Source organism: Cebus imitator, unplaced genomic scaffold (assembly GCF_001604975.1).
Source record: "Cebus imitator isolate Cc_AM_T3 unplaced genomic scaffold, Cebus_imitator-1.0 Scaffold69, whole genome shotgun sequence".
Taxonomy (NCBI): Eukaryota; Metazoa; Chordata; class Mammalia; order Primates; family Cebidae; genus Cebus; species Cebus imitator.
The window spans coordinates 1,471,834-1,498,371 of record NW_016107384.1 but is presented as its reverse complement, the minus strand read 5'-3'; the positions used below and the strand labels follow the sequence as shown (position 1 = coordinate 1,498,371).

The window sequence follows — 26,538 nt, the reverse complement described above, 5'->3', positions numbered from 1 at the left end:
TGCACTTTTCTAAAATGTCTTGTTATACATATAAAGGCAAGATCCCCAGCTGACATTTCCTCATAACCTGCATATTATGAGTATCATGCCTACTACTTCGGTTGGGGCTCTTTTCAGCTCAGCAGGTCTGCACTTCTGTGTGACAAGGGAAGGCCCCAAAGTTCCACTACTTCTCTATAACCAATTATGATAAAAGCACCTCCATGATATCATTTGGACTTTACCTATCACAAATAGTTTACTTATTTATGTAATAGGTTCACTCCAAAATTTTCTTCATTACCCCGAACAGTAAGTTCCCAAATCTTTTTTTATGGTGTCAGATCATAATTTTCTTTTAAATAAGGAATGAAAGTCTTAGTCAATTAAAAAGTTTTTCTAATGCACATTATAGTTGCAAAGAAAAACTTCTATCATTGTATTGGCAAAAGAAACTGATCTCAATGGCTACCTTAGGACAAATATTTTGACATTAGTTTGGGCCAAGGATATTAGGAGTTAAATACTAACTTCTTTGGTGATCTCTTAGCATTGATGTAACAGTAACACAAATAGAGACCCCAAATCTATATAGCAATCTTAGGTGATCTAGCATAAGAAGCATGTACATTTTTTAAGTAAAATGAGAAAAAAATAAGTAAATAAGTTCTATGAGAACGTGCAAGCTCTGAAGAATACATTAGAATATTTCAGTTTGAAAAGCAATGCCCTTTTAGATCTACAGTCTTCCACATCCAATTTATTATTTAAATAATGATCCTTAAACGCTTTTGAATTCAATTATCATTTTTTGAAAGTTTTATAAAACAGTTTTTAAATACAAGATTTTTTTTCCATCTAAAACATGATTTAATCTGCAATTTTATTTTATTAATGTGCTCCATTTCTCAGGATTTTTTTTCTATTGGGTTTCAGTTGCTGAGACTTGTAATTCAGCATCTGAGTAGTAAAATCATCCAACCAAGACCTGTTAACAAGGAAATTTGTGAAAAATGGCTTGTAATATTTTCTGTAATTACATTATACTTCCCCTAAACTAATTTTATCATTTTGTTACTAATAGGAATTTTTCTTTCTTTTTCCTTTTTTAGTAACTAAGAATTTTACTTTGAAAGTGATGTTTTCTGCTATACATTCTTGACCAAAGAATGTAGAATCATTCTTTCAAAGAAACTGTCACTTTATCTGACCATGTCATCTTTTAAAATGTGTATGTCTACAAAAGGATAGAAAATGGAGCAAAATGTCAATGTGTAATGAAAATAAAAAACAATGTGACTCTGGACTTTGGTTTTTCTTTTCAGAAAAAAGGCAAGTTTGCTTTCCAGATAAGCATCAAATTGTATTAACTGACCATGTGGATCTATTCCAAAGAACCAGTTTCAGAGTCACTGAGTTTTCTGACTTTGAACAAGATCACATCATTCTTTTGGACACAATTTGCTGAAATTAAAATTTAATATATTCTAAATTCATAGCCATTATCTATAAATACCTAGAGTTATCTTGTATCTAGAAAAATTTCTGTTTTACTCTGATATGAACAATCTTTACTTCTAGGATGTTAATTGATATAAAAAGATGTTTGTATAAACAATTATGAAATTATCCTTGAAGCATGTAAAATTTGCACCTCCTAAAGAGTTCTTTGGTTTGGTGTTGCTTGATTTGTTTTCTTTTTGTTCAGAGAATTAACATGACTCAGCAGGCTGTAATGTTAATTGCAATCAAGACCAAAAAGTTAATCCCAATAAGGAAACTTCAAGAAAATCATTAAAGTACCAGGCTAACTATTAACTATGATAATAACAATAATGATATTTTGTGTGTCTACAGTTACTTTTTACATGAGCATTTCAGAAGATTTTGATTTTAGCCAAATAAATCTACTTTTTCAATTATATACACTTCTGTAAAATTGGTTCAAATATCAGCATGAATCATACACACAGAATCCCTCAATTTTAGCACTTCAACCATTTATGCACTTCATTTATTTAAAGAATACCAATGTAATTTTTGATGTTCTAGAAACAGCTTGCATCCTGGAAACTGATTACAGGTGTCATCAAAATTAAACAGCTATTATTATAAAAGATACTAGAGAAAATATAGACATATGCGTCTCTTTTATAGGTCAAAATAGAAATTTGAATGACCTAGAAAAGAACATTTTTGGAAATTTGTCTCATCTCAATGAAACTTGGACTTTTTCTTTGTTCTTCCAGGTTGAGTACTTTAATAGCAAAACTCTTAGTCTTAAAAAAAATACATACATACACATGTTTGGGTCCAGTGGTGGTCTGAGACATTGTAAGGTACTCCAAATGGGAGAGTATCCTAGGAGTGATCTTTCCTCCTCTCTGCTGACTGGGTCCCTCCAGGAAGGTGCTGAGCAGTGCACTTATCCACTAAAAGATAAATAGCTCTATGGTGAAAGGCATAGGGTAGTCAACGGTTCCCTAATGAAACTTGCACTAGGCTGGGTGCAGTGGCTCACACCTGTAATCCCAGCACTTTGGGAGGTTGAGGCAGGTGGATCACCTGAGATCAGGAGTTCGAGACCAGCCTGGCAAACATGGTGAAACACTGTCTTTACTAAAAATACAAAAATTAGACAGGCATAGTGGCAGGCACCTGTAATCCCAGCTACTAGGGAGGCTGAGGCAGGAGAATTGTTTGACCCTGGGGAAGGAGATGTTGCAGTGAGTCAAGATTGTGCCACTGCATTCCAGCCTGGATGATAGAGCAAGACTCCATCCATCTAAGGAAGGAAGGAAGGAAGGAAGGAAGGAAGGAAGGAAGGAAGGGAGGAAGGAAGGAAAAAAGGAAGGAAGGAAGGAAGAAAGGAAGGAAAGGCCTCCGTGGCTAGAAGGTAGTAAGGGACAAAAGATAATCTTAAAAATATAGGGGCCAGATCCTGTGGGGTCAAGTAGGCTACGGTAAAGAGTTTCAATTTTATATTCATTTCAATAGGAAGATATTAGAATGCTAGGAAGATCACCACAAATATGCTTGTTTGAAAACTAATAATAATGGCAGTAATAATAGCAACAATTCAAAAATAACAAAAAGTGCTTTGAATTTTCTCTCCTTAGCCCTCACTCTCCTCCAAATGAGATAAGAAAGACATTACAGTGCCATGGAAGAATAATAATATCAAAAGTGGTGAAATCTGTGCAGAGCCCTGAAGCAATGGCAGAGGCTGGCCTGGTGACCAGCAAGAGGCTAGTTGTGACAATTACCAAGAGAGGGAGCCCGGAGTTGGAGCAGACTCCTGGAATACAACGATGGAGGAGACTGATTTATTTTTGGATATTTTATAATTGAGTAGTCTACTGGAACATCCAGATGGATTTTTCAGCAGACCTTGATAGGACAGTCTGAAATTATTATAAAGAACTTAAGACAGAACTGTAGATTTGGGAACCCTAAACATACACAGTGCTCAGCATGTACTTTTTGTATGCTGTGAATTAAACATAGGTTAAAAACGTTAAATGTTCTATTTTTTGAAAGAGTAAAATTTCTATGAGGCAGTATTTTAGAAAGTATTTACAATCTGGGTTATAGTAACCAAAGTAACCAACAGAGTATATAGTGTCTAGAGCAACTTAGGAGCCTGTCTTTTTTTTTTTTTTTTTTTTTTTGAGATAGTCTTGCTCCGTTGCCCAGGCTGGAGTGCAGTGGTGCAATCTCAGCTCACTGCAACCTCCGCCCCCCGGGTTCAAGTTGTGCCTCGGCCTGCTGAGCAGTTAGAACTACAGACACACACCACCATGCCTGGCTAATATCCGTATTTTTAGTAGAGTCATGGTTTCACCATGTTGGCCAGGCTGATCTCTACCTACTGTCCTCAAGTGATGCAGCCGACTCAGCCTCTCAACGTGCTGAGATTACACGTGTAAGCCACTGCTTCAGGCCAGGAGCCTTTCTTCTTACCAGTTTTATATAAACAACAACAACAAACTCCCTTACCCAGTAATATTACTGGAAGGACTAAGTATTAAGGTTTGGGGACATTCCTAGCACAATGCCAGACCCTTTATGACTTTTTTGAACCATGAGAACAATCCCACTGAAAATAAAACACAAACAAACAAAAAAAAACAAAACAGACTCTATACATTGAGAAAATTCACTTGCTACTTTATAGCCAGGTCTCTTAACCTGAGGCCCATTGGATTGCTCTGTCTCTAGAGAGGCTTCAGGTAATCTATGACTCCTTTGATTTGTAATCAGAATAGTGGGGATGGGGGAAAGGCGTACATGAAAATTTTCCCAGAGTCGATCTCTCTTATCAGAGACTCCAAAAACTTCTTGACTAAAGAGAGTTTAGAAACATTGCTTTATACTGATAATATTGTTGATAACAATGATGACATAACATGAACATTCCCCCCCTCCCCACCTACCATACCCTAACAAACTCACCAAAAAAAACAACAACAAACAAAATAAAAACAATATTTGGTAATTTGGTATCAGTACCAACAATTCCCTGATGACTTTAAGTGTAAAGAGAGGTGTATAGCCCACAAGTTATCCATCACAAGTCCACCATCCCTTGTATACACTAGCCTGGTTGATGTGTTCTAGTTTCTCCATTTCTCATACTTGTTCATCCCTTCCTGCTTATTTCTGGGAAAAAAACATAAATTAAAATGTTGATTCATAGCTATCTTGGGCAAGGTGAAGATATAGTCTTGAATCCAGGTCAGTAGAATTTGTAGAGCAGCCTATAGTTTAAAAGTATTTACTGTGAGTTAGGGTATAATTCATTTCCATTTTACAGATCAGGAAACAGAGTTCTTAGTGGTTAGAAAACCGGTCTAATTTTATCCAGTTGGTGCAGAGCCAGGACTCAAGCCTAAAAGTTCCGATTCAAAATTCTTGTTCCACCAACTGAGACAGCTTTTTCCAAAGGAATGATATCTGGCCCTCCTCTTCCACAATATTCCATTTTTTAAAATTCCAAAATCAAATACACGTCAATTAATGTAGCTCTGTATAGGGAGATTTTGAATAATATGAAAACAAACTAATGAAACAACTATTTCACTTTCTCATCCTAGACATGACCAGAAGACGCTCTATTGATCAAAAGCACTGCAATAATGCTATACCACATCTAGCTGTCCCTTTGAAAGTAACCTCTTCAGAGTGGAGAGTTGTGATGGAGAATAATGTTTCTATACCCTCTTCCCCAATAACCTCGAAACACATATTTTGAGTGAATTAGCCACCAAAAGAAAAAATGTGTTTTCTCTTGTCTATATGCCTTAGTTTATTAAGGGTTTCAATCAACACTGTTCTTTATCTAAAACACTTCTCTTACTTCCAGTTCTTTCCTTCTAATACTGTTACTGGTCACCCTAGGGCTATTTTTCTGCTACAATCAAGCCTGCTATTTTTTTGCCAGATAATCCTTCTAAAAATGAACCAAATGACATCAGTCTCCTGCTGAAAAACACTGATCACTACCTACTACAGATACCCTTAATGAGGCATCCTGTAATCTGGATTCAAAATTCTCAATTTTGTCTCTCTGTTCTCTATACCAATGGTGAAAATTATGTGAGAGATTTACCATTGTTTTCCCCAAAGTTCATATGTTCATTCAACAAACAGTTGTTGAATACCAGCCACATATCATATACTTTGCAGGGTTATCACAGGCATGTGACACTGACCTCATAGAGCTCATATTGTAGAAAAGGCAGACAATTAGAAAGAGAATAAATAAACTATAAGGATTACTAAGGAAACTGAGTGACTGTTGAGATATAGAAAATGTGGATGGGGTTTGTGGCAGACAAGAAGGGAATTATTTAAATAGGATGAATTTGATGACATTGGGGAGAATGCGACATTTTAAAGAAGGGGAAGTTGGGCCAGGATCATGTCTGTAATCCCAGCACTTTGGGAGGCTGAGGCAGGAGGATCACATGAGGCTAGAAGTTTAGGACAGCCTGGCCAAGATGGCAAAGTCATTTCTCTACTTAAAAAACACAAAAATTAGCTGGGTGTGGTGGCATGTGCCTACAGTCCCAGCTACTAGGGAGGCTGAGGCAGGAGGATCACTTGAACCCAGGAGGCAGAGGTTGCAGTGAGCTGAGATAGTACCACTGCACTCCACCCTGGGTGACAGAGCAAGACTTTGTCACAAAATATAACAAATAAATAAATCTAAAAGAAATTTACAATTTTAGGGACCAGTATGTGTGAAGAGCCTAAGGTGGGATAGAGTTTGGGAATGCTGAAAGAGGGCCTTCTGGATGGAGAACAGGGAATTGAACAGTGGCTTCTAATGAGAATGAGTCCAGAGCCTTCAGGTCCTTAAAGGCTTTGGAGACATCTTGTTTTTTATCCAATGTAATAGAAAGTCAGTAAAGAATTTTAATCAGGGAAGCACCACAATGTAATTAATAATTTTGAAAGACCAAGAAGGCATTGATAACCAAGACAATCCTCTGTCTTTCCAGAGAATTCAAATTGTAATAGTACTGACTTTGAAAAGCACAGATATTAGGGTACCAAAAAAAAAGGCATCGTACATTGTACGATACTGTTTGTTTCAGATTTTATGCTAACAAAAATAAGTCTGGAAAACTTTAGAGGGTCCATTTCAGGACTGGAACTATCTCAAGCCTCTCTTTTCTGGATCTAAGGTCTAGAGTACAATACATGGAGACAAGGAAGGGCTGTCAGTCATACCTTCAACTCTTTTGGCCTATTGGTTGTAAAAGTCTAGAGGGGTAGAATAGAGTGCAAATCTTAGAATACATTATGAAGCAAACCTAGTTTGACTTTCAGAGCATGAAAATGTATGGCATACCAAGTGAAATACATATATAAAACTACCTAACATCTAAGGAAATAATTCTAGGCCAAACATGTTTTTTTTAATATTTATAGTGTGTAAGCTCATGTTTGTTTCCAGTTGTTCTTATCTTCCTGATTCTATGCTGCTTTTATTTTCAAAAAAGAAAACAAGCCCCCTTACCTTACCTCCTGCTTCCTTCCTGTCACATTTCTGTAAAGTACCTCTAACTTGGTGATTATAATAGACAAATTACTTTACCATTTATTTCATGCCTGGGACTGTTCTAAGCACTTTAAATATGTTATCTTACTTTCAAGTGAGGACACTGAGGCTGAATGAGGTTAAATAATTGCAGAAGGTCCTAAAACTAGCAAAGGATTAAGACAGGATTCAAAACCACATCTAAATCAAAAACGTGTGTTCCTACCTACCTACTATGCTAGGGGGAGATGTGGGATAGTTTTGTAGAAATGTTCATGGGGAAGAAATCATTCTAACCTTAGGATTTCAGCTCCATACAAGAAGAAATGCTCAGCAAATGGTTCATAGCAGCAGCACGTGCAAGTTAAATATGAATCGCAGATGACATTTCTAGTCTGTGGATATGAAAATTCAGTGATTGTAATAAAGATGGCTTTATGAACTTTAACTGTACTTGAAAGCAGTTGGACATCCTTAATACTAGGAAGGTTTTGCGAAAATCTGTACTGTGGTTCCTTATGGAAGTCTAAGAGTTAAAAATAAGAACAAAGTGTCTAGTCAAAGAGTAAACACATGTGTTCTAAAAGTTGTGAGATAAATTTAAATAAAAATAGAAGAAAAAAGAGGTATAAGTTTCTAGGAGGTATCTTAGAAATGCATAGAAAAAAAGATCTTAACACATAAACCAGAGTTCTCCAAAGAGGGTAGGATATTTAGCACTGCTGGAATATGGTATGATTTTATAAGATAGCTGAATGAATATGTTCTCTATTATGATAGCTCTATCTTTACTATAATGTGTATTTAGAAAAATGCTACATATATGTGTATACATACATATACATACATACATATATGTCCCATTAGATCTATGAATTCAGGACTGTAACCCTTAACATAAGGTTCAATAAAAATATAATTTTATTTATGAAAAAATTATTTAAAATCATGTAAATAGCAGTAGAGCAATATGATGATATGCCAAAAATTGTGAAGATGGTATTTAAATAATTGATACTAGTAAAACTTTGAAACTTGGCTCACCGTAACTCATTCCTAAATTAGTGAAAATGTTAGTTTAAAAAAAGGAAGATGCTATTAGATTTATTAAAATAAAATTTGACTTGTGCAAATTTTCAAGTAGATTTTGTAAGTAAAGTAAGCAGACCCCTGAAATATTCCAAAGATCAAGGCCACAGCATTCTCATCAAATCTGAGACAGATCTCAGAGAGCCAGAATCAAGTCCCTGGTATGCTGTTTGCAGCCTAAAACTAGGGATCCTTTTTTTTTTTAAATAAAAAGTCTGATGAAATATTTTGTTCTTTCACAAAAAATGAAGAGTAGACCCTAGGAGAAAAGTATGGCAATTAGATCTTAAACAAGTGTGTGTTAGAAGCAAGCTGAAACCTAACCAGAAGGCAGCATTGCCATGTTAGGAGTCAGGGCAGTGTTTTCAGATGGCTAAAGCCCTTTGACATTGCCGTCTACTTTCTTTCATGCAGGCCTGAATTGTCCTACCACTGAAGACACAGCATGAGGTAGCTGACCCATCCCTGAGACTGCTGTGCGGGCTGATGTCGACATCGCTGGCCTTGCTGCATGGATTCCATGCTGTTTCTACTGTTTACCCTCTAGTTCCTGTGGCTCTGAATCAATAACTTCTTTTTTGTACTGAAGCTTCTCAAACATGGACAAGGTTAAAAAGAGAAAGTGTACCTTTTCAGAGTTTAAAAGTGCTATTGTTCACCCTATTGAACATTGATCTGAGATTGTGGCTATATGTGATAGAATGTAGAAAAACTGGAAAAAAAATCTGACAAAATGTTACAAGAGTTGCAAAAACCAGTAATGCAGAGCACTAGCTTATCCTCTGTTGACTCCAGCATGACCAGCTCAGAAGTTGTCTCGTGTCAATGCAGCAGAGCCCCCAACAACCCCGAAGGAAGGCAGACACGATGTGACGATTAAGTCCTGCTTGGGCTGCAGTTTTCATGATACTAACAGAAGATTTCACCCTGACTTAATTTCCTTAACCTTTTTTAAATCAAATTCCAGGTAGCTATAGCAATTCCAAGCTGCAGCCAATTGAATCTGAAGATAATACAAATAATCTTCTACAAGCTGTTGCAGTCCTGAGAGCAATGGTTTCCTACCAAGCACAGTAGACTGTTTAAAACAGCCTAGTAAGCCTTTGATTAGCAGTCTGGAATCTCTTATAGGTGCTCTACAGCTCTTGATACAAAATATCACCTACCCAGTGCATTGTGTTTGGAATCTAGCAAGAGACTATTTAAGGCAGAAGTCATACTCTAAGGGAACGCATTCAAAATTTGATTCCACGTTTTTATGATATAGTGAAGATGTTTCTCTAATCTTTAATGAGTTATATTCCTCTTGATTCAACCATCATTTTTTGACATACCGATTGGATCAGGGTCAGTCAGGAAACTTGAGGCAGCAGCTGCCATACCTGTTTCTTAGGAGTCACAATAAGAGGAGATACATTCTGCTGCTCACAGAAATAAATATCAAGAAATGACATCAGAGGTTCATCTTCCTTAGAAAACTACATGAAATTGGAAGGCACTGTTTTTAAAGTGGCGGGGTGGCGGGGGGGATCTATGGAGACACAATGTCATTAAAAACCTAGTAGGATTAGAAAAAAAGGTACATTATGTAATCAAAATATAAATAAATTCAAAATACCTCCTCTTATTAAAATGGTTCAGACCATGTCTTGTTTCTTTTATAATAATATCTTGCAAAATATAAGGCTTTGCATTTTGAAAATTTTTAATCTGAAGCCAGGCTACTTAGAATTCTGGCTTTGTCACTTAGTAGTAGTTAAACTCAGGCAATTGAATTCAGGATACCTGAGTTTCTTCTGTAAACCAGGGGGAAAAACTATAGGACCCTCATAGAATTGACGGAAAGGTTAAATAAGTTAATGTACGTAGAAGACTAGAACAGTATCTGGCCTACCATGAAAAGCTATAGTAAACCTGTAATCCCAGCACTTTGGAAGGCTGAGGTGGGCAGATCACTTGATGACAGAAATTTGAGATCACCCTGGCGCACATGGCAAAACCCTGTCTCTACTAAAAATACAAAAAGTTAGCTGGGTGTGGTGGTAAACTCCTGTAATCCCAGCTATTCGAGAGGCTAAGGCATGAGAATTGTTTGAACCCAGGAGGTAGAGGTTGCAGTGAGCCAAGATTTTGTCACTGCATTCTAACCTGGGTGGGCAACAGAGTAAGATTTCCTCTCAAAATGAAAGAAAAAGAAAGAGAGATGGGGGGGGGATAAGGGAGGGAGAAAGGAGGAAAAGAGGAAAAAAAGGAGAGAGAGAAAAAGAGAAAAAGGAAGAAAATGAAGAAAGGAAAAGAAGGAAGAAAGGAAAAGAAGAAAGAAAGGAAGAAAGAGAAAGATAGGTGCTGTAATAGTAACAGATTGACAGTAATAGATGCTGTTGTTATTACTATTAGGTTGGTACAAAAGTAATTGTGGTTTTGCCAATTCTTTTAAATGGCACCAACCTAATATTGACATGTTTATCATAGTCATCATGGTTATTGTCATTGTGTCGTGGTCACCATCATCATCATCATCACAAGTCATCTTTTTGAATTTCCACGGAAAACCATAAAGAGCCATAGCCAATGTGTCCCATTGTATATATATTTATGTAATTAAGGTCTTTATGGTACAAAGACCTAAGACTTTCCAAGTTAGAGCAGGGTCAAGACTAGATTCTGGGCACTTCACAGCAATCAGAACTTGCTACAGAACAAACTTCAACACCATTCAGCGCTGCTTTTCGAATATCCTTGTACCGTTTTCTGTAGTCATTGGTTGTAAACTTTACATTCACTCCATTTTCTCCTCCCCTTCTCCTGAAGTCTTTAGGTGATTTCTATTGTTGCAAGAAGTTGCAACCTATAATTTCCCCTGACCCCTAGATGTTACTCAGTATTCGTTTTACTTACCACTTTTGTATTGTAAAGAAGTTTATACGCATTATCTCCACATTCACTGTCTAATTCTGTCAAATATTTTCCTATTCTAGGTGAACTGATTGGCAGATTTTCTTGCCATAGCTAGCCCCTTCCCGCTTTCTGTGAAGGCTCATTTGCACTCTCTCCTCCCCCATTCTCTCCCTCCCTCTCTTCCTTTCTTTCCCGTCAATCCCTTTCTCTCTCACTACTATGGCCCCCTCTCCTTTTACTCTATTTTTCTAAAGGATTGCCAAATTATCTGTCATTCTTTCTACTTCAAACCAGAAAAGATCTTCCCTTTGTTGTTAAATCTTTACTTTTCCTGTGTCTTTTCACTAATTCACACACATTTTCCAGATATCGCTGGTATCCACAGCTCCCCCGACTCATCCTTAGATCCTACAATCTAGCACTTTTGTTTGTCAAACTTATAAAATGTTTTGCCTAAAAGCTACCAGAAAGCTACTTTCTATTGTCGTCACTGTCCTTTTCTCAGCCACTCATTCTCTAGTGGTGACACTGGAATGAACCTCACCTCTTGCTGTTTCTTAAGGAAACTCAGCTAACAAGTGGCATAAAGAAATTCAAGCTCAGATACTCTGCCCCTGAGTCTATGCTTAGAACTATAAGCCTGTACTGTATTCGCATTAATGTTTGGCCCTGAAATTCAACATTCTTCATGATCAGACCCAAGGTATCTTTCCAAGTTTTCCTTCCATCAGGCCTACATCCCAGGAGTTGATTTACTCATTATTCTGAAATAAGCTTTCTTTATCCTTTAGGATGCTTTCAACTGGCAGTAACTAAAAATAAATAAATAAATATAAAAATAAAATGACAACAACAAAACTCAAGTGACTTAAATACTAAGAGGATTATCACCTTTTTTTAAATGTATTTATTTAACTTTAGGTGCAGACTATAGCTGGCATTTCTCCCATGTTATCCCCCCCCTTTCCTCTCTTCCCTCCCCACCCCCCACTGTATCTCCCCTACCCCCCACCCTGCAACTACGCCCAGTATGTGATGATCCTCTCCCTGAGTCCACATGTTCTCATTGTTCAACACCCACCTATGAGTGAGAACATGTGGTGTTTGGCTTTCTGTTCTTGTGTCAGTTTGCTGAGAATTATGGTTTCCAGATTCATCCAAGTTCCTACAAAGGACACAAACTCATTGTTTTTTTATGGCTGCATAGTATTCCATGGTGTATATGTACAACATTTTCCCTGTCCAGTCTATCATTGATGAGCATTTGGGTTCGTTCCAGGTCTTTGCTATTGTACACAGGGCTGAAATGAACATATGTGTGCATGTGTCTTTATATTAGAATGATTTATAGTTCTTTGGGTATGTGCCCAGTAATGGGATTGCTGGGTCAAATGGAATTCTATTTCTAGATCCTTGAGAAATAGCCACATTATCTTTTTATTATAACAAACCCAGGGGTAAGAGAGTTCTGGATATATTTAAGTATTTAACATCACTGCTTAACATCAAACATAGATCTCAGATTCCTTCCGTCTTTTTGCTCTGCTATGTTCAACATAATTTCACATGAGCTCCTTTCTTGGTTGTAAGATGGTGCCACAGTTCCAGGAAGTACTCACAGACATGACAACATCCAGTAAGGAAAACAAGAAAAAAACTGTAGCTCCTCTGTGCATCACGCTTTAAAATGAAGAGTTTTTTCCCATACTCCTACCTGACCTTCCCCAGCAGGCTTCCCTTGATGTCTCATTAGTAAGAGCTATATCACCATCATCAGGCAATTTACAAACAAAAAGAAGCATGGATTTGGACAAATTCATCAGCTTCTAAAGTTTTTGAGATATGACCTCAGTGAAAAATTGTATACCCTAACTCAGTATACACATAAATACATTTTAGATGCATACATAAACTACAAATGAAAGTTTCTAAAAAAGAATTTGGAATCCTTCTGTGCAGTATATTCAGATATTTTCTATTCTATTCTCTATACTACTTAATTAATTTAAAAAATTCTGATTCCAGCCATTAAATTGATTTTAGAATTCATTAATAGACTTCTATCTACACTTAAAAAAAAAAAAAAAAAAACACTGGTTTAGAAATACCATTTGACCCAGCAATCCCATTACTCGGTATATACCCAAAGGATTATAAATCATTCTACTATAAAGATACGCGCACATGTATGTTTATTGCAGCACTATTTACAATAGCAAAGACTTGGATCCAACCCAAATTCCCATCAATGATACACTGGATAAAGAAAATGTGGCACATATACACCATGGAATACTATGCAGCCATAAAAAAGAGTAAGTTTATGTTCTTTGCTGCAACATGGATGAAGCTGGAAACCATCATTCTCAGCAAACTAACACAGGAACAGAAAACCAAGCACTGCATGTTCTCACTCATATGTGGGAGTTGAACAATGAGAACACATACACACAGGGAGGGGAACATCACACACTGGGGCCCATCGGGGTTGGGGGCAAGGGGAGGAAGAGCATTAGGACAAATATCTAATGCATGTGGGGCTTAAAACGTAGATGAAAAGTTGACAGGTGCAGCAAACCACCATGGCACATGTATACCTGTGAGACAAACCTGGACGTTCTGGACATATATCCCAGGACTTAAAGTAAAATTAAAAAAACTTTTAAAAACTGTTTTATACTAATTGGAATTTACCCAAGTCATTTTGGACTCAAGAATACCATCAGGGTCAGTGTAGGAGAAGGGGAATTGGCAGTTTTGAAGACAATCAATACTTCCCCAGTTTTGTGTGTCTTAAATTATATATTTATCCTTTACCAACATCTATGACACCTTTCACTCAATACTCATTTGCTAAAATTGAGATGTTTCAAACCTGGGCTGTTTTGATTTATTGCTTAAAAAGCTGGAGTTCTTATAATTTCAAAAAATAAAACTGATATTCTTCAGTAGCTTTTAAATCACAGAAAATAAATGAGGCAGTTTTGAAAATTCAAGATCTAGTTTCTTTTGATGATATTAGTAGGGTAAAAGGTCATGGGAGTTCAATTAATTTACTTTAAAATGCTCCTTTTAAATAATGTCCAAAGAATAAATCATCAAAGATTAATCAGAAAGACAGAGTCTCTCCCCCTTACTTAGAATGTCTAAGGATCTGGGAGCAGCTGGCCCCATCTCTGTTCTCTCTTTTTCTGATTCATCTTGTGGGTGACCCCAGGGAGAGGTCACTCTGTGGCCCTAAATCACATGAGCCTGCACATGGAGCCTGCCATTTTCTTTCTGCAATTACCCCACTCTTGAGAACCTTGCTGTGCTAAGGGAAAGGTTTTAAAGAGCCTGGCCTTTGTACCCCTAGGCCTGCTTTATACCCTGCTGAGCCTGGCTCTTCCCAGAACTATGGTCATTTGTATTTTTACAGTAATACACTGGTGTATCCAATATGCCTTAGCATCTGTTAGGTACAAAGCACTGTGCAAGGCTGCAGGGAACCCCATGTGAATAAGCCATAGTCCCTATTCTTAAGCAGCGTGGAGTCTAACAGGAGATAAGCCTGCAAAAAGCTGCATAAGATATCATTTAATCACGGAGATTTCAAAGAAGGGATGCTGAGTAGCATTTGTAGAGTACCTACTGGTGCCAGGTACTGGGGTAGGCTATTTATGCAAACCACATCATCAAAAAGCCATAATCATTTTACAGTATTATTATCTCCATTCTGCAGATGTGGAAACTAAGGCTAGTTATTCTTCTGAGACATTTTTAGTAAGCAGCAGAGCCGAAGTGCAAAATGAGATCCCATAGACTCCAAAGTTGTGTGTGTGTGTGTGTGTGTGTGTGTGTGTGTGTGTGTGTGTGTGTTTCATTTTTTCTGCATCTTTAAGCATAAAAGAATTTTATCTGCCTGAAAGGAAGACATGTTTGAACTAGGTCTTTGAAATATAAGGGATGTATTTTCCTTGGTGATGGCTATGGGGCCCCAGCAGGGTCCTGCCCAGTAGGGCAGAGGCAGCTCTTCCATGATGCATGCAGGCAGGAAGGACAGGCTGGGTTCAGAGGGTACTTGACCAGATAGTTTGGTTACCTTGTGAAGTCTGCTTGGGAGAGTGAGAACGAAAGCAAATCTGCAAGAAGAGGTGGGGTTTTGAAAATGCTAAATTCCAATTTCCTCATCTTTCATAATTCATTAGAAGTTTCCAGTGGAAGGAAGCCCCTCTGCAGCTTACCTAGTAGATTGAGTCAGATGGGCAGATATTGTGTGAACAGAGGTGACCTTCTCAGAATAGGAACCAGGTGTTCTATTCTTTAGTTACTCTCATTATGAAACTCAGCTCTTTACAACCTGCTGTTTATCCAAAGAATATATGAAAGACAAAAAAGAAAGAGAGAGAGAGAGAGAGAGAGAGAGAGAGAGAGAGAGACAGAGGGTATTCTGCTCTCTATTGGCAAGTTCCTTAAAGGATGGGTCAGGGTAAGTTGCTGGACAGTGGGCAGAGGAGACAGGTACTAGCTGAGTGAAGCTCGGGGCAAGCTTGACTCTTCCACTGTCCCATCCTCCAGATGAATGACCTAAATAGAATGACCCTTAATTGGGTAAGATATGACCTCTTCTCCTATTAGGTAGGAATGGGATGCTGGGGGGACAGAAAATATTTAAGAGCAGACAGACAAAAGGAGTAATAGACAAAGTCCCAAAGGATTTGCAATGAGACCCCACGGTAAATAATCTCAATAATCCCACGGCTATATCACCACATCTCCAAGCCACACTTATTACACAACAATCTGATATTTCACCTTACATGATGAAGACAGCAGCCTAAATGTCTAACTTGCAGGTTAGGAGAGGACAAGGTGAGTGACACCGGTATGGCAATTAAGCAGCACTGTCCACCACAGTTGCAAGTTGTTAATATACAGGTTAATTTCAAATGGGAAGAGGCCAAATTATGTGGCAGAACAGTTCTGCAAGATTAGTTTGCTTGGCTTTACAGTCAGATAAAAGTTAGCTCTTGAAGACAGTAGTCACAGCCTGAGCAAGGGGAAGACAAAAGTGTGGGGGTGGGAAAGGAGAAGGGACAGAAAGAGGGGAAGCAAGATGTAGGGAGGAAGTTATTCTTTAAAGGTACACCTGTTTCTGTATCGGTGAAAACTTTGAGTTAGTAATAATGGCAGCTTCATACATGGTAGTGGTAGTAGCAGTAGTAAGAGTAACAGTGACATTCAACAGGAAGTTGTCAGTGATGACTATTGTTAACAATGGATGACATCTTTCATTGGCTTTTATATGCCCGTCACAATGCAGTGTGAGGGTGGACTGGCCGCATTTAAATTAGCAAAGTTTAGTTGAAAAATACCAGAGTTTCTTGCTAGTGTTATCCAATAATTAGTGGAAATGTGTTAGATATATTGACTTGAGATGAGTGTGCATGAAGTCTGTGACTCTGACATCATGAGTTGGACAACTTTCCAGGTGTACCATACTGAGAATTGGGTTTATTCCTGCAGTGGTGTCCTTTTGAGAAACAGTTGAATCAGGAAGAGCATCAGGACAGCCAGTGCATAGACCCTTCTGCTGCGTCACCATGTGGCCAAGACTGCTACATACTTAGCTGCAGAGAAGTAAAAATCAATTTCGTGTTGGGATAACTGGCTAGCCATGTACAGAAAACAGAAACGGGACCCCTTCCTGACACCTTACACTAAAATTAACTCTAGATGGATTAAAGACTTAAACATAAGACCTAACACCATAAAAATCCTAGAAGAAAATCTAGGCACAACCATTCAGGACTTAGGCATAGGCAAAACTTCATGACAAAAACACCAAAAGCACTGGCAACAAAAGTCAAAATAGACAAATGGGATCTAATTAAACTCCAGAGCTTCTGTACAGCAAAAGAAGCAGTCATTAGAGTGAATTGGCAACCAACAGAAGGGAAAAATTTTTTTGCAATCTACCCATCTGACAAAGGGCTAATATCCAGAATCTACAAAGAACTAAAACAGATTTAAAAGAAAAAAACAAACAAATCCATTCAAAAGTGGGCAAAGGACACGAACAGACACTTTTCAAAGGAAGACATTTATGAGGCCAACAAACTTATGAAAAAATGCTCATTATCACTGGTCATTAGAGAAATGCAAATCAAAACCACATTGAGATACCATCTCATGCCAGTTAGAATGGTGATCATTAAAAAATGTGGAGACAACAGATGCTGGAGAGGATGTGGAGAAATAGGAACACTTTTGCACTGTTGGTGGGAGTGTAAATTAGTTCAACCATTATGGAAGACAGTGTGGCGATTCCTCAAGGACCTAGAAATAGAAATTCCATTTGACCCAGCAATCCCATTACTGGGTATATATCCAAAGGATTATAAATTGTTCTACTACAAAGACACATGCACACGAATGTTCATTGCAGCACTGTTTACAATAACAAAAACCTGGAACCAACCCAAATGCCCATCGATGATAGACTGGACAGGGAAAATGTTGTACATATACACCATGGAATATTATGCAGCCATCAAAAACGATGAGTTAGTGTCCTTTGTAGGGACATGGATGAACCTGGAAACCATCATTCTCAGCAAACTGACACAAGAACAGAATATCAAATACCACATGTTCTCACTGATAGGCAGGTGTTGAACAATGAGAACACATGAACACAGGGAGGGGAGCACCACACACTAGAGTCTGTTGGAGGGGACTAGGGGAGGGACAGTGGAGGGTAGGGAGGTTGGGGAGGGATAACATGGAAGAAATGCCAGATATAGGTGACAGGAGGATGGAGTCAGCAAACCACATTGCCATGTATGTACCTATGCAACAATCGTGCATGATCTGCACATGTACCCCAGAACATAAAGTACAATAAAATATATATAATCAATTTCAACCTACAGTGAGGAAAATCATCATGTGGTAAAGGTCAGATGGAGTATTCTATGGATCTTAAGACTAATGTACATTAACATTAACTAATTTATAGTACATATTCACTGCCACATTTGTTCATAAAATATGATGCAGAAAAACAAACTAAAATTTGTCATTGTAAAATAATGAAAATCTCTCCTGAATAAGTTATTTTGTACTAGACTTGCAATAGTGCAGATATGCTTTAATGTATCAGGTTTGGCTCAGGCACCATGCTTCCAGGGAGTTTTCTGGTGATCCCATGCTCTGTACCCTGCACCTACCTCTGCTATGGAGCCCTTCCTCTCCTTCCTCTCTGTATTTGTTAATATACTCATACACAGTATTATAATCATATGTTTGTACTCCTATTTTCTCCACTAGGCGTTAAATTTATTGACAATATAATAGAATAAAATGAAGTTTGTTAAATGAGTAATGAATAAAGTAAATGCCATAATTCAACTTTTTTTTTTTTTTTTTTTGAGGCAGGGTCTCGCTCTGTCACTCAGGCACGAGTACAAGCATCTTCATCATAGCCTTGAAATTCTGGGCTCAAGTGATTCTCCCACTACAGCCTCCCAAGTAGCTAGGACTACAGGCATACACCATCACCCCTAGCTATTTTTATTTTATTTTATTTTTTCATAGATATGAGGCCTTGCCATGTTTTCCAGACTAATCTTGAACTCCTAGGTTTAAGCAAACCTCCTGCTTCAGCCTCCCAAAGTGCTGGGGTTACAGACATGAGCCATCATTCCCAGTCCAATTTTGTTTTAATTTCAAAGCAATAAGGATAATAATGCCAGCAATAAGATTGTTGTGATGTTTAAATATGTTTTAACACTTGCTAAGTGCTTCACATAAGGCATGTCAAGTCATGATTAGTGGCTCAATAGCATCTATCTATTGAATGATTATTCACTCTTTTTCTGAAACTATCAAAAATTGTTATAAGCCTTCCATATTGCACTTTTAGTATCCAATAATTAAGAAAGAATAATCAAAGTGCTTGACTTTGAAACTTTGCAAATTTCCAGGGGTCCCTACCTCATAGGTAAGAATCTCATAAACTGTAGATTGTACCAGGACCTAGAATGAAGTTTATAGCTCATCATGAGAGCCATTATGGTGGAGCAAAACACCCACAGTACAAGCAAAGCACAATGGTCTGAGAGCAACAGAGGAAGGGACAATAAAGGAAAGACAGCAGATCTTCATTTCTTCCTACTTTCCAAACAGCCCAGATTCATAGGTTATTGCCAGTATGCAGCTACTTCACTGTCAATTCCCTGCTCCACAAAAATACTTGCTGTTCCTATGTAGCAAAAGAAAGGACACACACACACACACACACACACACACACACACACTCAACAGTAGCTCGAGGAGGGTGTGTTAAAATAAAATAGACAACCTGATTGTGTTTCCTATGAGCCTGAAAATTCCAACTAGATTTCTTGTACTCTTTTTTTTCCTAAACCTATTCATTAGAACTATCCCCATTTCACATGTTGGAAATGAACCTTAACTGTTTAAACAAACAATATGGAAACAGGTGTAAAGAATGTATTAACTCGCTGAAAAGTCCAAGAACAGGATAGGTTCAGACACAACTGGGTCCAAGAACTAAAAAATAAGTCACTAAAACTCAGTTTCTCTTTCACTGGGATTTCTTCCAAAGTAAGTAATACTTTCAACCAGGTTCTCCCACATGATATAAAGATTAGCTGATAATAACCATAGCAGAAAGTAAGGTTCTTTCTCCAAGTGACTCCCAAAAAAATCCCATAATCCGCAGCCAGTTTTATATGCTTTCGGCCTGAACCAATCACTGTGACAGGTTACTTTAGGGATACCAACCATTCTGCTTTTCTCAGAACTGTCCTGGTTTTAACATTGTTAAGTCCTTTGTCCCAGAAAACTTCTCAATTTCAGGGACTCTAGGACGTTAGTCACCCCAGTTTATGTGTGCACTATCAGTCATGGAGATTTTTCCACACCAGAACGCTCAGTGGGCATAGTAACAGGGAACAAATGCTAATTGGGGGGGAATGTCCCGTACATTGACCTGCAAACTATTGAAATGTGCTAACATGATGGCCACATGTGCTCATTGAGCACTGAAATGCAGTAGTCTACAATTTAGTCTGAATGTAAGTCTGAATTAAGATGTGCATTAAATATTAAATACCCTAATGGATTTTAAAAACTTACTAGGAAAAAAATGTAATATATCATATTAATAAATTTATATTTGCATGTTGAAATGATAATGCTTTGAATATAGCTAAATAAAACATCATTAAAAATTAGTTTCACGTTTCTTTTTCCTTTTTTAATATGGCTATTAGTAAATTTTTAATTACACATGGCTCACATCATATTCCTGTTGGATGGCACTATGATAAAATTTTTTTTTTAAAGTTAATAATGTATTTATGTGATGTATAGGCGAGGTACATTAAAACAGTATTTTGAGTATCCAGACACCTTAAACAACAAATGATAAGTGAATTAAGTAGAAAATATCCCAGGCCCACAAACAATGAGAGACAATAATGTCAAACTCAGTACCAAATTCACACATTCAATCATTTCTCTCATCATTTGTGCCAGGACCAGCAGTAAGTCCTGGGGCTTCAGGCCCAGATGAAAAAAGAGGTTTGCCCTTTAGAAACCCACAGACCAGAAAGGGAAAGAGCCACGTTTTAAAAAAATTTATGTAAAATTATGTTGTGAGTAATATGATAAGTTCCGGCATACACAATCTGTTTTGATTTAATTACGGTAATTACATCATCCACATAATTTTTTGTTTATTCAATCCATACTCTACATATTCTCTTCCTATTTCATGTCAACTTCCTTGAGACTAGGAGTATTGCATTAATACATTCATACAACCAGTTGCATTTGTTTCAGTCCTTCCTTTTTATTTAACGATCAAATGTTTCTTCATCTCATATTTACTCTCCCTAGAGTCAGGTTAGCCCAGTGAAACTTAATGGGCTTAGGGTCAAATATTGCCAAAGTCCCTTACTAGCTCACTTACCTAGTGAGAGCGTGTAACCCCTCTGTGCCTCATTTTCCACCAACAATATTGAGAAACAAGATACTCAGTAGATCTTTGACACATACACACTCATATTCATACACACACAAATTCAGATCATTGCTTGCAATTTAGCTTATTATTGTTAATCATCTGGAAATATCAAATGCTTACAAACACTCCAACTCACTGGCATTGTACTCTCTCAATATACCTATTTTTAAGCACTGGAAGGGGGTTCTACATGCTAGCAATTGGGTTCCCTCTAAACATCCTTGAAAATGTTTATTTGAAAAGATTACCTTGTTTTCCTTCAGGATTAAGACATGGTCACTGCAGACAGAGATGATTTGGAAAGATGGCAAGCAGTTTTTGATAGCTCTTCAGAGACCCTTGTTAAATGAACATACCTACAGAAAAACAAAATGCATTCCAGCCCACACACGTTAGAGACATTCTTCAAACACCTAGATGAGAGAAGATAGCTATTACAAATAACATATTTGTTGGAGAGAGTGAAGAAATCACAAACTCGCTTGGATAAACACTATTAAACGCATACTTAGCCAGCCAATTGCGACAGTTTCCCTCTGGCACTCACTGACAAGCTTGGCTCCAGCTGTAAATTAGGTTGCAAAACTTCCTTGTCAGAGAACTCACCCTGTGAGGAGGACTCAACCCTGGCTCTGAATCTGCAAGGACAGAAAAATCAATGTGACAGAAAAGCAGTTGCTTGTGTCAGGCTTCACCAAAGAGAGAAAGGGCTTTAAATTAATCATGATTTAAGGATGCTGGCAAAACAGTGCAAAGGCACATTCCTGGTGTCTCTGAGGAAGGGAAAAAAGGAGCCTGGAGCGCTTTGCGGATGCTCCCCGCTGATTCTGCCCTTCAGTTATAAACAGGATTCAATGTTTACTGTGGGAATGAGAAAGCATTGTGGATCTCGTGTAAACAGATAAAATGCAACAATATTGACAAAAGTTTGGCGAAGTGGTTATGCACAGTACTGATCGGTGGGTAGAGTGGGGATAAATGAAAGTTTCATCTTCTCTCCTAGGACCTGTGAATGAATTCAGTCACCTGGGAGGATTTCAGGTCATATAGTAAATTTTGATGTCGCACAATAGCAAAAGGATGGCTTGAACCTCTTATCTGGAAAAAGGTCAAAAATTGCCTTCTGGAGATGCCTATTTAAAAAATGTCTCTCCTATGTTGGGCGTTTGGGGCACATGGATGAGGGAAATCAATTTTTTGCCTGGCTTATGCTTCGGAGAAGTGGCTTTAAAATGTTCAAAAAGACCTACTAAGATTACTGTTAAACTTGCCTCTATGATATGGCCCCAGTGAGGCAGTGAGCCCCGAAAGTAGAGGTAAGCTGTACCTCAGATGTCAATCACTGTTGGCCAAGGAAGATCACTTTAGGAAATTTCTGCCTCCACTACCAATTAGGACATCAAATCTCTGCACTAGAGAAAATGATATCCCAGAAAGTTGATTTAAGACAGACTTTGTTCCTGTGTCAGGTACCAAACCTTTTCAGTTCGGGCAAAAGAACTCAAGTCAATGAGCCATATTCAGTTGTTTTCACAAGTCATCTCTGACTACAGGACCAGGGTTGTCTGGGCCTTCGACTGGACTTGACTTTGACACTTGTTTGTCATGATGATACAGCCGTTATTCCTCAGTTCTTTCCTCTGTAAGGGGAGAGACATCCAATGAAGACCAAACACGATCAGGCCCTATTGTTAAAAGCTTCCTTTGGCTTTACTTTGTAGTATCATCTCTATCATCATAAAGCAATCATGAAACATGAGATGTTCCACCAAGCACTACACGAATAAATTACATAGACGTTGTTCCTACCCACTAGGGCTTGTGATAGAAACAACAGAGCACTTAAACTATGCAAATATGGTAAGTTCCTATAAACAACAGAGTACAGAGGCTAAATCAGCAGGAAATAGAAAATACAAGCACAGAAAACTGAGTGGTAGTGATAAACAATACCAGTAAATATTATTAGTATATGCCTCTGAAAAATGGAGAATTCTGAAACCCAAGATAAGAAAAAGAAAAAGTTTACATAGCTATGCTGCATTAGAGATATGACCAGCTAACACAGAGCCTCATCGTAATACAACCTTTTCGGCAACATTGGGTAGCAAACAGCTTCCGAAAACAAAGCCGTTCCAATTTTTTATTAAAAAAAAAAAAAAAAGAATGTGTAGCCATCAGTGCAGTTTTCTTTGAAAATGAACAGGTTTCAGAGGTACCAAGGGAAATTACCAGAAAAGCTGTAGACAATCCCTCTCAGGAGATCTTTATAAATAGCATAACTTTTCACCTGTTTTGTGTGGCTATCTCAGAAAGTAGATAATAGGCAAAGAAATCCTTTCAAAATCCCCCTTCCTTGTCTCATTCTGGGTTATTCTCCAGTTATTCCACCTATTTGCCTTTCCCTCATCTTGCAGTCAACATCCTTGAGAAAGGTCAGTTAAAAAGGAAAAAACAAATAGATGTCAGTGTTCCTGTGAGAAAACTAGAATAGTTAATAAATATGCAGCCCTTTCTAAATTCCAAGAGCTAGTTAGTGCTCTACCAGAGTTTTCAAATAGAAGAAAAATCTGTTGCAATCTTCTTGTCTAGACCAAATCCATAGCCAATGAGGACCTTTCCATATGCCAAGTCCTAAGCTGAACATTTTGCATGAATGATCTTATTCAATCTTCCCACAACCCCATGAAATAGACATTTTATTATTCCCACTTTACAGATGAGAAAATGCAGCCTTAGAAATATTATTGTGCACAAACTAACAGAACTAGGATCTGTTGGAGCTAAGATTAATGTAATTAGTTTTCTATGGCAGCTATAAAAACATGACAAACCAGTGACTTAAAATGACACACATTTTTGCTTGAGCTCTTTTGCCTCAAGACCACCCTGGGCAACACAGGAAGACCTCATCTCTACAAAAATAAAAAAAGAATTAGTCTCACATGGTGGCACACCTATAGTACCAGCTACTTGGGAAGCTGAGGCAAGAGGGCTGCTTAGGCCAGGAGGTCAAGGCTGCAATTAGCTATGACTGCACCACTGCACTCTAGCCTAAGCAAGAAAGTGAGACCCCCATCTCAAAATAAATATATAACACAGCTTTTTTTTTTCTCACAATTCTGGAGGTCAGATGGCCAAAATCAGGTACAGTGGGCTAAAATCAAAGAACAAGCAGAGCTCCTTCTGGTGGCTCTGGAGGAAAATCTGTTTCCTTACCTGTGCCAAGAGGGATGCAGTCCTCATTCCTCGGCTCATGGCCTGGGATCACATCCTCTTTCCTCTGCCTGTTCTTTAGTCACATCCCCTTTTCTCCTTTATCAAATATTCCTCTGCCTCCCTCTTATAAGGATATTTGTGATTACATTTAGGACTTACCTAGACAATCTGAGATAATCTCCCCATCTCAAGATTCTTAATTACATCCACAAAATCCCTTTTACCACATAAGGCAGCGTTCATAGGTTCCCAGAATTAGGAACTGGGCATCTTTGGGAGCTGTTATTTGGCCTGCTACAATTAGCATTCCAACTGTCTCCCATTCTCTTAAGCAGTATACGATCTTCTTTCTAAATGAATAATTCCTAACAAGCTGAAAGACCGATCTTCAGCAAGTGGATGGGCATCTCATATAAATTAAAGAGGTTAAAGTAAGTCATTTGAATGGATGGTAGCACAACAGTGGCAAGAGCCCTGGACTGACAGTCAGAAAATGGAGTATGTTTTCACTAACTAGACATGCAAGCTTGAACTGAGCACCACATCTCTTGGTATCAGGAATAATAAAGTTGTCAATTCTGATCAACAGAAGTAAAGTGGGATTTCACGAATCTCTTAAGTTTTATGGGAAATGTTGGACCCAATTATCAGTGTCTGCCCTACTTAATCTCTAGTTGTTTTTTTTTTAGATACGAGGTCTCCCTGTGTTGCCCAGGCTGGTCTTGAACTCTTGGCCTCCCAAAGTGCTGGGATAACAGGTATGAGCCACCATGTCCAGCCTCTAGTCCTTTTTAACTCTGATTTTATATGATCCAAGCTAAGGTTGCCGTCAGCTGCATGCCTGACTGGGTATGGAAAATCCACTTCCAAGATGGCTTCTTCACATGGCTGTTGGTAAGAGGCCTCACTTTCTTGTAACTTAGGGCAATCCATAGGCTGCTTGAGTGTCCTTACAGCATGGTGACTGGCTTCCTCCAGAGCAAATAATTCAGTAGAGAAAGCAAGGCAGAAGCCACAAAATATTTTATGACTTAACCTTGGAAATGACGTACCATATCCTCACTTCTGTACTCCATTGGTCATACAGATTTATTCTCATACAGTGTGAGAGGGAATTGCATCAGGGCACGGATACCAGGAGATGGAATTACGGCCATGTTAGAGGCTGATCACCATAATAGCCCATGTGGACTAGTGCTTTCCAATAGCACTTCCATGTTGGTGTCTATCTGGAGACCTCATCAGTGTTGGGGAGAAAGTATTATTTTCCTCATTTGGAGGTGGGTTCATGGCCAAGGTCCCTATATCAAAAGACAGATTTAAAATATATGAATTTGTCTGGTGTTAAGTTTTATGTAACACAGGAAATTTCAGAAATGAAAACCCAAAGACACAGGGAAATCTGTGTGTTTTTATGGTCAGTCATGTAGAAGTATCATTGGAAGACAAGTAAGTATGACCTAATGGTAATAAATGGGGGAATTTAGCAAGACCAGTTTGTTCAGATTCTTTGATGTGTTTCTGTATCTTCATTCATTTCTTTCCAGGAGAGTCTTACAACCTACTTTAGATGAAGGTCAGAAAATTCTTTCACGGGATGTTTCAGGGGAGAATGTTCAGAGAATGTCACAGAGACTTTTCTACTTCTGTTTTCTCAAATGTCAAGGTGCCATATTTGGGGATAGTATATCCTAAACCCTATCATAGCTTATAATTCATTATATTTTGTGATGAGTAAGAGTGCTTTGTGGCTTTCAAGAAGACTAGCATCATAAAACCTGCATTTGTAAAAAGACAGCTCTGGCAGCAGAGTAGAGAGTGGAGTAATGTGGATCCCTACTGCCTCTCAGGTGCCCCAGACACTCATGCAAACATCTAGCCCGGCCTTCTAGCCCCACATGTGTTCCCACCGCCTTTTATCCATGTTTTCCATCTCTAGCTACTGTGACATTCTTATTATTCCCAGGACAGGCCTGGTTCTCTTCAGACCATGCCTTGAATATTCTTCTCTGCTCAAAATGCCACATTTTCTACAAAGTCTCTTCTAAGTCCTGAGATAGAGCAAGTAGCTATTTCTGGTATTTCCATAGCACTACGTTTATCTCTCTATCATAGCATTCATCATGCTTTGCCTTCAATAATTTGGTTATGTTTCACTCCCCAAACATTCTCTGCATCCCTTGATGGCAGGGACCAAGGCCTTGCCCTATGGCCAGAATATCAGAGCACATAACAGAAGTCTTTTTTTTTTTTAATTAATGGATAGACT

The 26,538-nt window shown here is 38.1% G+C and overlaps 1 long non-coding RNA gene across 1 annotated transcript in view; it reads right to left on the bottom strand.

The window, feature by feature from the left end:
- LOC119471671 overlaps positions 1 to 21,646 on the bottom strand; it is a 70,833-nt gene extending 49,187 nt beyond the window's left edge. The window contains exons 1-2 of the long non-coding RNA XR_005200726.1: positions 21,559 to 21,646; positions 21,299 to 21,406 (exon numbers count right to left, since the gene is read on the bottom strand). This is a non-coding gene — a long non-coding RNA (uncharacterized LOC119471671). The remainder of the gene's footprint in view (positions 1 to 21,298; positions 21,407 to 21,558) is intronic.
- Positions 21,647 to 26,538: the final 4,892 nt, after the last annotated feature.